The sequence below is a fragment of the Kogia breviceps genome, chromosome 3 (genome assembly GCF_026419965.1).
Source record: "Kogia breviceps isolate mKogBre1 chromosome 3, mKogBre1 haplotype 1, whole genome shotgun sequence".
Lineage (NCBI taxonomy): Eukaryota > Metazoa > Chordata > Mammalia > Artiodactyla > Physeteridae > Kogia > Kogia breviceps.
Window position 1 is genome coordinate 82,523,609 of NC_081312.1, and position 19,074 is coordinate 82,542,682.

The following is a 19,074-nucleotide window of genomic DNA, read 5'->3' on the forward strand; positions in this document are numbered from 1 at the left end:
TTAATTTTAACTTAGAAATAATACAATAACCAAGAGTCTGTGTACCATTTGGAAAGAAGTAGGAGAGGAAGAATTCCAGAATTTCTCATACTGAAATAAGATTCTTTCTGGATGATAAAACTGAGACCTGTTTAGCTTTCATTTCCATCACTTATTAATTTTGCATTGTCAAATAGCAAGATACTTTCTTTTAAAAATGTGATACAGGAGATCTTATGGATATTACTTGTCAAACATAAACCCCTTTTGTGCTCTCAATATTTTTTTCTCTTCTGTTATAGGAATAATGTCTCCAACTTCTCCAAATCTATGAAGGGAAGAATTCATGGAGAAGACATTTCAATAGTGTATTATAATTCATTTTTAAATTCTTGTATTCTTACCAAGAATGACCAGCAAGCCTAAATGTGTGTCTTTCATCAGTAGAGGAATCCACAGTGTTTCACTCTCTTAAAATTTAAGAGAAAACAAGGTTGTATGAATGTATAAGCTCCCAGCTAGTTAATAGTTCTTGTTAAATTATCAAAGTAAAATATACAGATAGTATGAAACCCCAAAGTTCTAAGAAAGAAAGAGGGATCCAAACCAAATTATTTAAGATTACTGAAAAAATTGAGTTCACTGGCATTTTAGGACTGGAAGGCCCCTTAGAGATCAGTATGACACCCTTATTTTACAAACGTAGAAACAGGTCCTAGTGTAAGGTCATTAACTTATGTAGAAACACAGCCTGTACTTTAAACCCATACCTCCAACTTCCTACAGTGCATCTCTTGCATGCATCTCAAATTCAGTAAGCCCAAAATGTATTTCCCCCATTCCTTAAACCTTTTTTCTCTTCTCTGCCTTGTTAGATGGTGATACCACTGTACATCCAGTAGTCTAAGCCAACAACCTGGTTATTATCCTTAGTTTCTCATTTTCCCTTAAGTCATCTCACACTACTGATGTTGAGGCTTAGGCATTGAATCACTTGAACATCTTTATTTTTAACAAAAGATGGTAAATATGACTGCAAGGTGAAAGTAGACTGCAACAAAATGGTGATAAATTGGGATCTTCAGGTTGAGATATCCCCAGATTTAGACAAAATAAGTGGTTTGTGTGGGATTGAGGAATCGAATGATGGTGACTTGAAAGAATACTTCACCTAGAACCAGCTAGGGAGTTAAGAGCAACTTGAACTATCGAGTGCAAACATAGAGAAATGATAAATTTTAAACTATATTCCCCTTTCCTTACACCCATTCCCTTTTTTTCAGTAATATAAGCTTGTTGTCTATTGTTTCTTGTGATAGTTGTTTTCTGAGAGTTTGGGTGAAAGAAAAGTCTGTTACTGGAAACCTTTGGAATCTTATTGCTGATAATATAAGTAAATTAATAGCTCCATAATCAGGTGAGCCTATAGTCAAAAGGTTTTCTTTTTACAACTCATTTTTCCCTGAAGCAATGTCAGAAATAGCCATCCATCGTGGTACAGATTTCTTCCCCTTCTGAATGTTACATCTCCAGGCAATGCTATTTAAAGGATGTTTGGGAGGTGCCATTTCATGTAGCGTAGTAAGGGAAGGCCATGTAAATTTTAAGTAGGAAAAGAACTATCCAGGTTGAAAGAAGAGCAAATGCAAAGGATCTGAAGAGGAAGGAGTTTGGCTTGTTGAACAGCAAGGAGGCTAGTTTGACTAGAGGTGGCAGAGTGAGGAAGCTCATGAAAGGCGAGAAAGTCACAGAGTACCAGGCACCAGATCTCAGGGCCTTGTAAGGCAGGGGGAGGAGTTCAGATTTTATTCTGAGGGTGATAAAAATCCACTGGAAGATTTTGAACAGAGACATTTCATGATCTGGCTGCTATGTGGCCTATTTTTTTTTTAATGATTAATAGATTTATTTATTGCTTTATATCTACTATTCCTCTCTCTTTTCAGATGAGAGTTTTTATAATAATTAGCCCATTCTTGCTTCAGCATTGTATATTGGATGTGTTGGAGGGAGGGGCAGATCAATTGACTATTAGATATATGGAGAAGAAACATGTCTCGAAGAGAAGTACATAGGTCATTTGGAGATCCAGGACATTAAGCTGGATACAACACTAGGATGGTACTTTATGTTGTCTCACTTGGGAATGGATTGATTGTGTTCTTAGTGTGGATAGAAAAGATCAAAGGAATAACTGATGACCTGATTAAAGCAGAGATTGTTAGCACTGATCCAATATCCATGTGCTTCTCTACATCTCCAAGCTTCCCCTGGGGATAGGTTGAGGCCATAAGACTAATTTTACCCAGATGATTTGAGGGGTAGTGAAGTGTTGGGGCAAGGCAATTAAGAACCAGTGTGCCTCCTTTGTCTCTTGCCCTGCTAAGGATTTCTTGGAAGTCATGTATAGCTAGTGTAACATGATGGAGTAGGACCACTTGAACTTCTCTGGACTTTACCCAAGTAAGGAATAAACCTTTAAGTCCATGGTGCTTTGGGGGTTTTTGTTTTATTTTTTTTCAGCAACATAATTTAGCATTTAACTAAATGATAAGCATAATTTAGCTAAGTGATAAGCATTTTCCTGAATCATTTTAGAGTGTTGATTCAACTTTAGCCAGTGAAAGCAATTACAAAGTGAATCACTTTCTATGTACAGTTTGTATCAGTAGACCATTAATCTGTCCCCATCCTCACTAAATAAATCCTAAACTTTAAATAGAGTATCTATCTGAAGAAGCAGAACTTTGTTAGTTGTCTTAGGTTGTTTATGTGACTTTGTCTAACACTGAGTACAGGAAAGAGTCATGCCAAGATATGAAGCTGAAGATTCTAAGTTTACTGCCATATCCCCAGTGGCAGTCCCTGGGGATGAATGAAAGGTAATCAGACATTATATTATGAAGACTCATATGTCTTACCAGAAAGTTTAAACTTTATCCTGATGATTTTAAAAATCCATTAACAGGAGGAGGATGCCATGATCAGATTTACATTTTTGAGTAATTATTAAATTACTCAACAAATATTTATTAAGGCAATTCCAGGATGAGCAAGACAGACAAGTTACCAGCTTTCATGGAGGGAGCCTATATTTTCATGGAGCCTATATATTCTAGGTTGGAGAGAGTGTATTCAAACAAACAAATCAGAGAGTTGAAAGTTCTATACCTGGGTGGCCAGTGACAGCCTAAGAAAGTGACTTTTGAGATGAAGTCCAAGTGTCAATAGGGAGCCAGCCATGTGAAAATTAGAGGAAAGTGCATCCCAGGAAGAGGGAACAGTCCTGTGGTAGAGACTTTGGTATTCATATCTGACTTGTTTCTTCTTGGCACACAGGAGTACACACTTCCCCACTATCTTGCATGTGGGTGGGCTTATGGACAAGTTCTGGAAAACAGACTGTGAGATGAAGTGATATAAATAATTTCCAGGCTGATAGAAGACCCTCTAGTACCCTCTTCCTCTACCATAACAATCATGGGTAAGGCCACATATTGAGATGGTAGAACCTCAAGACTGAGGCAGCCTGAATTATTGAGTCTTCTCAACGGACAACAGTTGTCTTAGAGAATGACCTAGCCCCTCGGGTTACTTTGTGTGATTTGGGACTTGTGTCTTACAGTAGCATAACCTATCCCCATCCTGTCTAATGCAGGCCCTGAGCTGGGAACAAGCTTTATGGGTTACAGGATGAGCTAGAAGAGCAGAACAGGAACAGAGTGAGCATGGGGAGAATGTCAGAAGCCAGATCACATAGGCTTTTTAAACCAAGGTAAGGAGTTTTTATTTTATTTTAAGTATGAGAGGAAATAATTGAAGGGTTTTAAGTGGGGGATGACATTTTATAATTTACAATTCTAAAAGATTACTCTGAGAACTGTATGGAGAACCGATTGGGTAGGAGGGAGGCAAAACAGAAAGGAGGAAGACCAATTGGGAGACTGTTAGTCTTTGTGAGTTATTCTTGTTTGGATCAGGGTGGAGGTAGCAAGGATGAAAAGAAGTGGACAAAATTTAAATATGTTTTGGAGGAGATATCAAAAGGATTTCCTAATAGATTAAGTGGGGTGGGTGGGAGAAGGGACTCAGTAGAAGAGAATAATTTAGGGGCTTAAATCTGGAAAAATGTTGATATAGACAAGCCTGGGAAAGGAGCAGGTCTTGGGGGGTGGGGTGGGGAGGCTGTATCACATTTGCAGTGACTATTTGCAGTGGAGAAGTTGACTAGGGACTTAAATATATGAATATAGTTTTGTTTTGTTTTGTTTGCGGTACGTGGGCCTCTCACTGTTGTGGCCTCTCCCGTTGCGGAGCACAGGACCTGGAGGCGCAGGCTCAGCGGCCATGGCTCCCGGGCCCAGCCGCTCCGCGGCTTGTGGGATCCTCCCGGACCGGGACATGAACCCGTGCCCCCAGCATCAGCAGGCGGACTCTCAACCGCTGCACCACCAGGGAAGCCCATGAATATAGTTTTGAGGAGCAATCAGGCTTAGAGATGTAAAATTGGTATATAAATTATTTTGCCCTGACCTTTTATGGGGTTCATAGGATTAATTACATAATAAATAAGCTTCATCTAATGAATACATGTTGTACCCCCAAATTGCAGAACATACTTTGTTTTCAAACACATTTAGAAAATTTATAAAAATTGACTATATATTGGGCCAGAAAACAAATTTGGTCAAAAACAGATCTCTGGTCTCAATGAAGTTAGGAAACAGAAAGATAATTAGAATAAATATATGTAAGGAACATTAGAATCACACTTCTAAATAGCTTGTGGTTACTTAAAATAAAAATTTAAGACTCTTTAGACCAGAACAAAAATAAAAATAACAAATATCAAAGCATGAAAGATGCAGCTAAAGCAATACTTGGAGAGAAATTTATAGCTTTAAATTCTAATATTAGAAAAGAAGAAAGTTTTAAAATTAATGAGCTACTAAAAAGCCAATATGAAAAGTTAGAAAAATAGTATAATAAAAATGAAGAAAGTTTATAAAAGAAGAAATAAGAAGAGTTGACCTGAGATAAATAGACTGCCAGATATTTCTCCAGCAAAAATGAGTTTATTTGGGATGGCCGAGAATTGTAATTCAGGGTATGGAAACATGGTTGGCCACATGCATGTCCTGCATGGCAAGGGAAGGAGAACAATGTTACAGAGAGGAAAAGGAAGTTGAGAGAGGTAGAGTCCATGCCTTTTCATTGGCTGAGTCCTTGCCCGGAAAGAAGAGGGTTCATCTTGTTGGGCTCTGCTCTCACCACAGGACATGAGAGTGCCCCCTTCTGGTCTCCTGACTCTCTTTAACTGAGGTTTCTGTTTATTAAAAGTTTTACAGAAGATAAGGTTGGAATTTAATAAACTAGAAAACATGCAATATAGAAGATCAATAGAGCCAAAGGTTGGTTTTGAAAAAGCTAATAAAGTCGATAAACTTTTGGCAAAATTGGATCAAATAAACAAAGGACAAATAAACAAGATCAGCATTCTATATCCAACAAAAACATATTTCAAAAGCAAAGCTGAAATAAAGACGGTTCAGTTATATGAAAGCTGAAAGAACTCATTACTAGCAGACCTACACTGTAATAAATGCAAAGTCTTTCAGCCAGAATGAAAATGATACCAGATGGAAATCTGGGTATAAACAAAGGAATGAAGAGCACCAGAAGTAGTAACTACATGATCAAATAAATGCTTTACTCATATTTAATTCTTTTTACAAGAATATTGACGGTGTAACTAATAATAAAAACAATGTAGTGTGTGGTATATAACAGATGTAGAAATAAAATGTATGACAATAGCACAAAAGCTAGGAGGAGAGAAGTGGAATTACAAAGTCCTTAGATTATATGTGAAATGTTATCACATGAAGACAGACTGATGAATATTTATACTACAAATTCTAAGGTAACCTCTGAAATAGCAGAACAGAATTATGCAAAGATTTCCCCTATCCTTCAAGGAGGTACCCTTACATTATTAGACTGGAATACAGTTCTCCACACTGGGCCCCAGGACCTAATTTGCAAAACAGAAACACTCATTAAGTTGTTTTCTTAAATAAAGGTGCCAACCTCCTGATCCTTGGCTGTCAGCACCACAAGCAAAGGGCTTTGAAATTACAGTTTCCTTAGGCTGGGCTTCTAGCTTCACTAATCTCAAAGGAAGGGGGGTCAACAGAAAATTTTATGTTTGCAATCCAGAGCCATCCTTTCAAGCACATGTGGAATCTTCACTAACAAAGTATAATTTCCACTGGGCAAAGACTGAATGCTATTTAAATGTTGTTTATACTTCAGCCCCACAGAGTACTTTTCATTTTGACTTGTATCTCTGCTTAGAAGTTCGCTCAGTATTTGCTAAATAAATGAATTATTGTCTATGTGGAAACTGTATAAATGAATCACAGAAAGGTCCCTGAGGGTCCCCCCACCAACCCACATGTTCCCACCTCACCATGGTTAGAAATCTGTCCTCTCAGAGCTTGTCATGTGATTGGGCTGCTTTTACCTTGCTTCTTTTGAGCTGCATCATGACACGGCTACTTCTGCTTTTCTGTCACTTTTAACCTGGCCTCAATTCATAAAATGATCTGAACTCACTTCTAATACCTTGCTCTTCAAATATTATTACGCGTCCTGCACAGACCTTTCATGTGCCAAGAGATCTATCATTCCCCACCCCCCAACATTGAATAAAATACATTCATTACTTCAATTATTTACCCAGGGTTAGGGTCTCTTCTCTGAAGAAATTCTAAACAGATTCTTGAAAGACTAAAGAAGTGGAGAAAATGTAGTTAAGCAACTTTCGGTCTCTTTCCAAAAGGCTTCAATTTAGTGCCTCCTTTAGAGAAATTTATTTTCCTTCTCAGTCAGTAAGATGCAGACAATAATGTTTTCAAATACTAACCCATATGGTAAAATTTGTTGGTCTGTTTCTCTATTTGGTAAATTATTATGGTTCATAAAAATCTATTATGCTGGGGCTTCCCTGGTGGCGCAGTGGTTGAGAGTCCGCCTGCCAATGCATGGGACGCGGGTTCGTGCCCGGGTCTGGGAGGATCCCACATGCCGCGGAGCGGCTGGGCCCGTGAGCCATGGCCACTGAGCCTGTGCATCCGGAGCCTGTGCTCCACAAAGGGAGAGGCCACAACAGTGAGAGGCCCACGTACCGCAAAAAAAAAAAACAAAAAACAAAAACCTTACCAGTCTGATGCCTATTCTTATACAGCCTGCAAGCTAAGAGTGTTCTTTACATTTTTAAATGGTTGAAAAAAAATCAAGAGAATAATATTTCACAACACGTGAAGATTATGCAAAATTCAGATTTCATTGTCCATAAATTAAGTGTTCTTGGAACATAGCCATGCTCATTTAATTGACTGTAGCTGCTTTCATGCTACAATGGCCAAGTTGAGTGGTTATGAGTAGATGTGGCAGAGACCGTATGGCTCACAAAGCCTAAAACATTTACTCTCTGGGTGAGCCTTTATAGAGAAAGTTTGTTGATCTCTACTCTGGTGTGATCCCCCAAGCTAGATCAAAAAAGATGTTGCAGCTTTTGCACTGTTGACTGGAATACTCAACTTTGAAGCCTTCAGTTATCATATAAGCAGTCTGGGTGCCCTGAAGTCACCATGTTGTGAGAATGCACAAACCAACTGACATGGAGAGTCCATGGGAGAGCGCAGATCCAGTCCATCCATCCCAGCCATCCCTCTGTCCCCAAACTCCCATTGCAAGTGCATTATAAACTCCCAAACCAGAACCGTCCAGCTGAGCCCTTCTTGAATTCTAGACCCACAGAAACCATGAGCAATACTAAAATGACTGTTGTGGCTAAACCACTACATTTGGGGATGATTTGTTATGCAGCAGTAGGTAACTGAACCACTGCCATTACTTTTTATTACTACAGTAGCCTCTTCTTTGCTCCCTCTCAATCATTGTGGTATCACTTCCAATCATCTGTTCCCTCCCCTGGAAGAGAATTTTACATCATCATCCTTGTTATTGCCTTCCTATCGGCTGAGTATACTTCCCCATTGCTTTGTTTGGCTTGGCCACCTGGCTTGCTTGGGCCAATGGAGATGTGAGTGTGGGTTCTAAACAGAAGCTTTTAGAGATATGCCCTCTGCCATGAGAACAGTGCATCTCCTAGAGGGGCTGCTGGTCTACCTGAGTCCTAGAATGGGGAGATGTGGCGTTTGCACACAGTCCACCTGCAACCTGGGGTAGAACCTCAGAGCCACAGAGCTGCTGAACCCCAGCTGGTTCATTGATATGTAACATGAATGACAAATCACCTTCATTGTTGCAAACCACTGAGAATTTGAAGTGTCTTGTTCCTCAGTGTGACTGTAGCAAAATGAGCTTCTACTATGTGCCAAGACCCTGAGCATATATAGACTACATTGCAGTGGATTGCTTCTGGTCCCTTATCTCCTGCCATCACCTGACAATTTCTCCCTAGTGCTTCCATGTTTCTATGCCCTTTGCACACTCTATTTTCTCTTCCTGGAATGTGCTTTGGCTGCCTTTCAAATTATATGTACTCCTCAAAACTTCATGTCATCTCTGTTGTGATGGTTCCCCCAACATTCCCCAACAATCTTTCCTAGTACCTTCTCCAGCACTTATCTTTGTATGGTGATATCTATTTCTGAGTCTTTGTCCCCTGCTAGACTGCCATCCCTGCTTAAGCAGAGGGAGAGTATCTTTTCCATGTTTGTATCAAGTCCCCAGACCCACGCACAATGCCTAGCACTGAGAGTTCTTAAGGGACGTTTGTTGAAGAGTGACACAAGACAGAGGCAGTCCTGAGGGTGAGGGACTGGATTTAAGTTTGGGGCAAACCCTCTGTTTGGAAATCTCTCATTTCTTGCCTCCAGCATTTTCCTGCAGAACAAATCAGATCCAAATAAACATCAATAGCAAGCTTGAAGCATAAAAGAGTCACAGAAAACCTTGGGGGTTGATTTTATATATGTGAAGCTTGGTTTGTTTGCTGGTTTGTTTATTTTAGTACCACCACACCACTCATCATCTCCTCTCCCTTTAGCAGTCTTCTTGTCCTCAAATCCCCCAACCAGTGAGTTCCAGGCAACCACCCAACTGACGATACCCTAGTGCGCCTTCAAAGAACTACCCTGGGCCTCTGCTAGAGCAGGCATTTCTGATTCACCATCTCCCGCTTTGGGGGCCTCTGCCAGAGCTGGGGCAGCTTTCTGAGAGAAGGCAGTTGAGCAAGTCTATCACGTAGTATGGAGCACGACACCTTTCGCTGATTGATGAGGACTGCTTGTCAGCAGAACTGGGTTGTCCCGCGAGCGTGATGGGGACACATTTAGGTGAGTCTTGAGTTTTCCATATATAAAAACCCTATAAGAAAGTAATAATGTAACTATCAGTGATTGGGAGTATTACTTGTTTTGTGTTTGTTTTATTTGACTATAACCCTGACTCTGCCTCTAGCTAGCACTTTGAGCCTCAGCAAAATGAGTGGTTTAGAAGTAACTGAGAGCTAATGTTCCCTTAAACCTCTGAGATTCTAAGATTTCATAATGGATTTAGCAGCTGCAGGTTTTTGATGATGTGCCCAGAAATACACACCACAATTGGATCAAGATTGTGAAAGCACAGATCTTTAAATAAGGATGAGTAGGGGAACTGATGAGATTTTGGTGAGGATAAAATAAAATGCTGGATGTGAATGTGCTTTGGAAATGTCTATGCATTTTGTGAGAAGTGCGGCCCACATTGAAGAGTGAAACATTGCATTCAGTAGCTTGCTATCTCTTTAACAGAATTGGTGATTATTTCATACTAATGATAATCCACAAAGGAGAGATGGCTGAAAGCAGGTTCTATTGAGAGATGGTATAAAGAACAGAATGATCCTCACATTGTTTATGGTCTTCTGCCCTTTCTTTGCTTCATGAATCAGTGATCATCATCACCATCTGACCAGTCTGCAAGCTAGAAACTCAGTGCTCTTCTGGACCCACCCTCTACTGCATTCTCACTACCAGGGCCACTGCTCAGCACCACCTCCTTGGTCCAAGTTGCCATTGCCTCTTGTCACCATTAGTCTGTTCCACCCATAGCCATCTGTGCCCTGGCCCATCTCCCTCAGTCCCTTCCCTACTCTTCAAATCAGATCGAGGGCCTCCCCTGCTCAGATCCCTTCCATGGCTCCCCATTGGCCCTAGGACAAAAGCACAGCCCCTTAATACTGCCATGTGCACTCTACAGCCCCCTTGGCCTCTAGGGCTCCAGACATTCAGGCTTGCTTTCAGTCCAAGCTCCCTCTCGCCACAAGGCCTTTGCTCAGGCATTCCTAAACCTGACAGCTCCCACAGGTCTCCTCCCCTGATGAATTCTTATTCATCTTTCAAGAAGCCCTGGCATCATTTCCTCAAGAAAGCTTTCCCTGGACTCCCTGACTGGTTACGCTCTCTCGTGGCTTCCTGCACGCACTTGACATTTATTTGTGCGATTGTTTGATAAATCATAAACTGTAATTCCCATGAGATCAGGAGCTGTGTTTATTTTTGTTCATCATTTGAATTTCTAGCACCTAGCAAAGTGAGAGCTCAATAAATATTTTTGAAATAAATGAATAGTATTAAGCATTGCCCTCTTCCCCTGGTCTTCCCCTGAGGCCCAGCTACCCCCAGACCAGAACACTCCAAGTTATTAGATCTGTTTTCCTTGTAGACAATAACCACCTAGACGGGCACTGAGATCATTTCATACTTGGCATTGCAGGCAACTCGAGTGCAGAGTGAACACTGGGAGGGGAAATGAGAAGTGCTGTAGATGAGATAAGACACACCTGTTGGTCCTGGTGCCCAGGAGTGGTTCTGCATGTTTGTGTATAGAGGTCCTACATGGACAGAGGGCATCCACCCATTGGTCCCTGAGCTCTAAGGGCCCTTCCAGGTCTGAAAACCAACAGAAAGAAAATTCAGGAAGCCATGAATAAGTCATTAATCTGAGAGTGACCAGAAAAATCATGAGCCTGGCTTAAGTTGCATCTGTGTTGGTGAAACAAAATCAGCCCACTCAAAAGAATTATTAAGGCAACTGTGAGAAAGAGATTAAAGTTTGTTTTTGATGTACCTTTAAAGTCCTGCTTATTCAACAGAATGATTATATTTGTGCTTGGTATTTCTTGTCCTTTTATCTCTATACGAAAGAGACTCCTTCTCAACCTCTCAGCTTCATTCAGGACACTAGACCGACCCTTCCTTCTTTCTTGAAACTTTTTTCCTTTAGCTCTAGGAATACTCCTTTCTGGTTATTGCAGAAAAGAGTAGACTCTTGGTTCTCTTTTTCAGGCTCCTTTGCTATCTCCTCCTCCTCTGTTAAGTGACTAAATTGTGTCCCTGGGCTTGGCTCTTGGCCCTTTTATCTTCTATGAGTGATCTCAGCCGGAAACAATTACCATCTGTTAACTGAAGGGCTCCCAAATTTGTATCTCTGATTTCAACCTCTCCCCTAACTCCCAGACTTGCATAACCTTAAAAAAAAAAAAATGTTCTTAACCTCTCCATTTGGATGTGGTGCTGGATATTTTCCATTTCCCCTTCCAGCTTCACTCTCCTCCCATCTGTACTGAGCCCTGCAAGGCTGACCATCATGTGCAGCATCACCAAGCTGTCTTTCCCAATGGGAGGCATCAGTGATAGATAGGAAGGAGAGGAGGTGGGGCAGGCATTGCCTTGTCTTCCTCTTTGCCTGCTCACCAGCTACCACTATCTTTTCTGGCTTCTGATAAGCCTGCCCTTCCTCCTCCTGTCCTGTTAGTCCTGGAGCTGGTCACAGTCACTGTTCTGTGCTGTGGCTTGTCCAGGGAGCTTCCCCACCACTTGTTGGTCTCCTTGCCCCTGCTCTTATAATAGTCCCTTTAGTCAACACTCCTCAGTGTTTGAGCGTGTGTCTGCTTTTTGCCTGACTGATGGAAATAGACATCTACTAGACATCTCAAACTTAACACAGCCCAAATAAGACTTCTCTCCCTCCTAAACTTCACAGTTCTCTCATCACAGTACAGTGCATGGCACCAGCATGCATCCCCTCTCTCCAGCCATGACCCTGAGACTCAATTCTACTAAAAAATGCTGGCATTTTGCTCGGTCCTCATGATTTCTATATGAAGGATTTTTCATCCGTGACTCTCCGTCTTTAACAACTACAATTGTAGTGGTAACACTTCAAAGTCTGGGGCTTGTCCTGAATGCTGTTTAGTCCATTTGCAATGAGAATTTCCTACCATTTCCCACTACCTTGTGAACCCTTCAATGATATAATCTTATTTATTCATCTTTGTGTCATTGCCTGGAACAGTATTTGAACTATAGGAGATGACCAAAATATGTATGTTGGATTTTTGAGTTAATTAATGTTTGCTAGATGTTGGCCTAGTTAAAGGGACACTTTTTGTTCTTGTATATTTAAACTTTTAAATAAAAGTGTAAAACTTTTTTCTGATTAGTAAGGTCTTAACTTACCTGAAGTAGTTCTTTCTCAGCCTTAGTATTCTACAACTTTTAGTTTGAATTATTCTAAAGTGCAAGGAATGCGGATTAAGCAGGAATGTTTTTGGCTTTTGGGTTGTTTTTGAGCTAAATAAAGTCCACAGAACTACTGGGAGGCTTTTACATGAACAGATGTTATGTGACCCTGTAGAAGGAAATGTGCATTTGAAAAAAAAGACAGTATAAACAGTAAACATGCTGGGAGGTCAAACTCAGAATGGGAAGAGGAAGACTGGGAATAGGAGGACTGAGACAAGGGACTATTTCACACCAGCTCGGAAAGAGCTAAGCATTTTTCCTGATGTCTTTAAAAGAAGTTTTAGCCGTTTTTGGAGAAGAGCTGATTGTGGCTATTTATGAACATCACGTTGCTAGGTGACAACATGGGATGTGCACCATGCTAACCTATCACTGATTTCCAGAACTAGCAATGAAGGGATATACGGGGGCGGGGGGCAGAATCCAGGAAGGAATGCAGAGGCATCAGGACAAGAAGGGTCTGGAGTACATGAATCAGCTTTAGAAAAACCTTCATTTCTCTCTCTCCATTCCGGTAAAATGATCTGTGCAGGATCTTAGGTCCAACCTTTCCCCTGCTGTCTCATTCAGGGGCCCCTTTGTTGCCAGCAGCCTTTTCCTCTCTTATGACATTTGGCCTCCTCTGGGAGAAAAGCAGCTCTGCTTCCTGCAGAAGCCAAGTCGGGAAATCACCAGGGAGGAAACCCAGGAGTCAGGCTGCCCATGCGGCTCGTCTGAGAACCGGCATTTCTTCTCTCTGTGCACGCGCGGCGTGGGAATGTGTGGGAGGCCGAGGGCTGTGCTTAAGTGGAAGCGGGGGCGGCGAGAAGGGTGCTGCGTGTGCTGCAACGTGATGAGGCTGCCTTCCGAGCAGCTGATCACCTGCAATTTAAATACATTTTTTAGCCATTGAAATCATAGTGACTGAAGCAAAGCCAATCACCATTTTGAAAGGGACTCCTCATGTTTAGTTTCCTAATAACCTCGGGATATACAGGTTCACACAGCTGGCCAGAATCAATGAATAGTCACCCGTGGGATATTAGCCAGCATCCTGGGGCTGTAAGAATTTATGAAGGCTTTCGGGCAGGGCGGTGTGTGCGCTTGTGTTCTGTAGGCCTGTGTTTCCTGAGGCGACCCGCACCTTAGAGACACAGGCTTGCAGATAATTGCAAGGTGGATGTTTTGAGCCTCATCCAAAGCACTTACTGGAACTAAATGCCTTTTATCTCCTCCTGTCACTGAGGCTGCAGTGAGTCTTCTGCACCTCCTAGTGGTCATGAGTTTGTGCAGACTAGGTCCCCTTTTCCTCCTGATGCAGCGCTACTCCTTGGAAAAATGGGGTTGGTGCTGTTGTCTCTCATCTGGTTTTCCCTGCTTCTGCTGGTGGTATCTGAGCTGCTCTTATAGCTCCATTGCAGTTCTCCAAATTAGGGGTTATCCTCAGTGATCCTAGCTCTTGAATGCAACCCCCAGCAAAAGCCCTCTGATAGCCGCCTTTTTGCAGATTTTTTAAAGGATGGTTTCTCGGGACTTCCCTGGTGGTCCAGTGGTTAATAAGACTTTGCCCTTCCGATGCAGGGGGCGCCTTGTTAGATCCCTGGCTGGGGAACTAAGATCCCACATGTGGTCCAGTGCGACCAAAAAAAAAAAAACCAAGATGATTTCTCATTATGAATACAAATGGCTTCTAAGTGAAACATTAAAAAAATACACGTTCGGGCTTCCCTGGTGGCGCAGTGGTTGAGAGTCCGCCTGCCGATGCAGGGGACGCGGGTTCGTGTCCCGGTCCGGGAAGATCCCACATGCTGCAAAGCGGCTGGGCCCTTGAGCCATGGCTGCTGAGCCTGCGCGTCCGGAACCTGTGCTCCGCAACGGGAGAGGCCACAACAGTGAGAGGCCCGCGTAGCGCAAAACAAACAAACAAACAAAACACGTTCCTTCTTCCCGCTGATACCCCTGCCCTCCAAGGCAAATGGCTTGGCAAGAAAGGCCAGGGCTGGACTTCTGTCCCCATTTGTCCTCTTAGCCTGGTTGGTGCCCCATGAACAACATATGTGGAGGCCTTGTATTTGAGAGAGCACGCTAATTTTGAAAAAAAAAGTTTTCTTATGAAAAATTTCAAACCTATACAAAGTAGATGGAATAAGAAGAATAAGATAAACATTCAATATACAAAATACTCATCTTCAACAATTTTCAGCTCAGAGCTCATCTTACCTATATATACCTTAACTTTCTCCCCCACATCAAGTATTCTAAATAAAATTCTGAAAGGATTGGGTTGAATCTGTATCATTTCATCTGTAAACATTTCAGTATGTGTCGCTAACAGATAAGGACTCCTATAAAAATATAAGTAATACTATTATCACAAACAGTTAAAAACAGTTAATAGTAATTCCTTAATACCAACAAATATCCAAGTTGATGTTCATATCTTCTTGTTTGTCTCATAATTTTAAGTTTGCTTGTTTGAATCAGGACCCAGATAAAGTCCATATGTTGTGATTAGTTGATATGTCTCAAGTCTCATTTAATTTCTTTTCTTTTTTCTGCCTTGCAATTTTTTGTTGAAGAAATGAGGTTGTTTTGTAGTTTTCCACGGTCTGGATTTTACTGATAACATCTCCCAGTATATATTATTCTTGGTATTTTCTGTAAATTGGAAATTGAGTCAAGAATCTTGGTCAGATGCAGGCTTTTGTTTTGCTGTTTGTTTTTGGTGAGATGACTTCATGGGTGGTGTGTCATGCTTCTGCTAGGAGATGCATAATGTGTGGTTGTTTTTCTTTCTTTTTGTGATATTATCAGCCAACAGTGTTCTGTCTGGTACCATTAATTCATTAGGGGCTGCAAAATGATGCTTTTCTAACTCCTTTGTTCCTTCTTCATTTATGAAGTGAGATTCTCCATAAAAGGGAAGTTCTCTCAGTAACAATTTGGTAGCTAGGTCATACAGGACAGGCAAGATAAATGCTTGATTCTTTCATTTCACTTATCAGTTTTCAAAATAGTGAGGTGGTTTCTAGAATCCTTCAGAAGCAGTAAATGAGATTTTTTTGAGTATTTTTTAAATCCAGGGACTCCTGGATTTAACATATTTGACATGTTTTAATCCTTTACACATCATTATCTTTATTGATGTTCCCATTGTCCTGTTCTTGGTCAGTAGAAACTCAAGTAGTTTGACCTCCCCAATATTATCCTTCTGTTGGTGGTGGTGGTGGTATACTACCATTTATTTATTCATTCATCAAAGTCATCAGACTTTCCCCCACTGGTTTTAACATCCCTTTCTACATTGTTGACATTACACCATAAGGTAAAGCTTTCTCTTCCCCCACATTTGTTTATTATTTATTTCATTATGTTAAGTGTGGACTCATGGTTTTTCAAAGAGTTATGACACCTTATCATCATTTCTTTTGATACTCCATTGTCCCAGATTTAGTCAGTGTGAGCCCTTTCACACTACCTTCTGTGCCTTTGACATGTCCCCGTCAATTTTTGAGCACTTTTTTACTTTCTGGCACAACAGATGTTCCAGGCTCATCTTGTACTTTCCCTGTAACCTGCCATTTCTCCACTAAGCTGTAGTACCTATTAGTGGAGGATGGTACTTAGAGACACGATCTGGGCAGTAAGTGCTTCACTGTTATTGAGGTGTTGTTCACAGAACTTCTCAGTGGACAGCCTCAGGAATATATGTATCTATATGCATACGGAGATACACATTTACATCTATATTTCTGCATCTGGTTATCTATCTATCTATATACCAGGGCTCCTTCTCTGATTTTTGTTTCCCTAGTCCTGTAAATCTGTTAAAAGCTTATTTAGGCTTTCAGCCATTATTTTTTAGACTGGCAATTGCCCAGAGGGGAAAGGCAGTGCTAAATGCTGGGCTTACCTCTCTGGGCTCACCTCTCTCTTGGATCTTGGTCCACAATTTCCCACCACCTTAGTAGCTCTCTAGTACTTTCAAACACATTTTTAAAAATTGAAGTATAGTTGATTTACAATGTTGTGTTAATTTCTGCTGTACAACAAAGTGATTCAGTTATATATAATACATTCTTTTTTGTAATATTCTTTTTCATTATGGTTTATCATAGGATAGTGAATATAGTTCTCCATGCTATATAGTAGGACCTTGTTGTTGTTTATCTCTTCTATATATAAGAGCTTACATCTGCTATCCCTAACCTCCCACTCCATCCCTCCACCAACCTCTTTCCCCTTGGCAACCACAAGTCTGTTCTCTATGTCCATGAGTCTGTTTCTGTTTAGTAGATAGGTTCCTTTGTGTCATATTTTAGATTCCACATATAAGTGATAACATATGGTATTTGTCTTTCTCTTTCTGACTTACTTCACTTAGTATGATAATCTCCAGTTGCATCCAAGTTGCTGCAAATGGCATTATTTTGTACTTTTTATGGCTGAGTAGTATTCCATTGTATATATGTACCACATCTTCTTTGTCCATTCGTCTGTCTATGGACATTTAGGTGGTTTCCATGTCTTGGCTATTGTGAATAGTGCTGCTATGAACATGGGGGTGCATTTATCTTTTTGGATTAGAGTTTTGTCTGGATATATGCCCAGAAGTGGGATTGCTGGGTCATATGGTAGTTCTATTTTTAGTTTTCTGAGGAACCTCCATACTGTTTTCCATAGTGGCTGCACCAGCTTACATTCTCACCAACAGTGTAGCAAACACATTTTAGAATTTTTTTGTTTAATTTTTCTAGTTGTTATAAATGGGGAAGTAGTTCTGAAACAACCTAGTCCACCAAAACTGGAAGCAGAATTTCATTGAAAGGGAAATATGAAGTATGAGATTTGTTTTATGAAAGATGAAGTGTACCAAATTTTCTGATGTTTTCTCTGATGCCATATAGTTACTGATAGCATGCTCGCTAGTGTATTTTTTTTTTAAATTAACATTCTTGATCTATTCCTACAAGGTAAACGGTGATATTTAACAGTAAGCAAAGAACCACTTTTCAGAAGAAATTTGTGCTATGGAGAATTTTGAAAAGGAATGCTTGAAAAACATTCCATCATCTCAAGATTTTGTTGTTGCAAATGATATCAGGTCAACACTTCTAAAATCTCACATTTGCACAGCCATTAAAAACTAGAACTCTTATGGTTTTCTAACCTATTAAAATTTTTCTAGCTAAAAGAAAATTTTCAGTGAGTCTTGAAGTCATTTGTTAAAAATACAAAAATGCAACATTTTCCAATTGTTTGCCCAACAGCATCAGAAATGGAAATTTACTAACCAGATTTCCCTCCTCTCCCCCCAAAAAACCCTTTTGTAAACTGGTAGATGAAGTTTAAATAATATGAACCATAGTTTAATAAACATAGCCAATAATGTACTTCTTTTATTTGGATTTACATATCTTTGTAAATTTTTTCTAAATATAGCTTCTGTTAAATCAAGTATAAAAGCTGATTTGAAGCATATTCAGTACCATTGCTCACATTAATAATGTCTTAATGAAATACAAAATGATTTTGTATTGTTTTAATAAATGTTATTTAAAAATATTATTTCATGTTTTTTAAGATGTTATTTAGAATGCACACAATATATAAATATTGTAGTATATATAACTTATAAATAAACTTACATATATTATTAGGGGCAATGCTTAAAAATATTTGCTGATGGGTATGTGAACAAAAAAACTCAAATGCTACTGCTCTAGGGAATATATCAGAGGCAGTGCACATACTAAAAAATTCAGTGTTTATATTTCAAAGACAAAACAAACTGTTAAAAAGAAAAGCAAACAGCTGGGTTAGCATTCCCTTGAATTGCAGAGCCAGGAGGAAGTTGGAATTTCTGCTTCAAATTACTTCTCCTCTTTGCTTTAAGACGGGCAACATTGTTTCCACAAAGCTCTCCTGCGGTTGGAGAGTTTCTCAGCCATTGTTGTATGGTTTTTAGGAGCACAAGTTTTGAGTCCTGGTAAAATTGTGTGAACTCAAGGAAGTTGTAGAAACTGCTCATCTAGTTATCTGCAGGAGGGGCTAACAATAGTATTTAATTTAATTATTTTTGCCACCTGACATCTGACCACCTCTCCTGTTTACAGTAGCCCCCCTGCCCATCCTGGGAATCTCTATGGCAGCCAAAGGAGCAGGTAGACATGAGTGTCTGTGGCAGAACTGAACACCCGGTGCTACCAGAGACTTCTATAGTATCACTTTTCCAGTCCTTGTTCTTTGTCCTTCCTGTCAATTCTGTGAGCCAGTCAGTAGTCTTAAAGTTAACCCTTTTCTGCCTAAGTTAGCGTGCGTCAATTCTGACACATCTAAGAAATGTGAGAGGTACACTGTCTCACTGTGATTTACTTTCTTGTTGATTCTAGTTTTTAAATTTTCATGCAAAATTGTTTTTTGTTGTTGTCGGCTTTCTTTTTGGTGTACAGTGTTATGAATGTTAATACCGCCACAGATTTGTGTTACTACCACAGTTAAGATACAGAACAGTTCC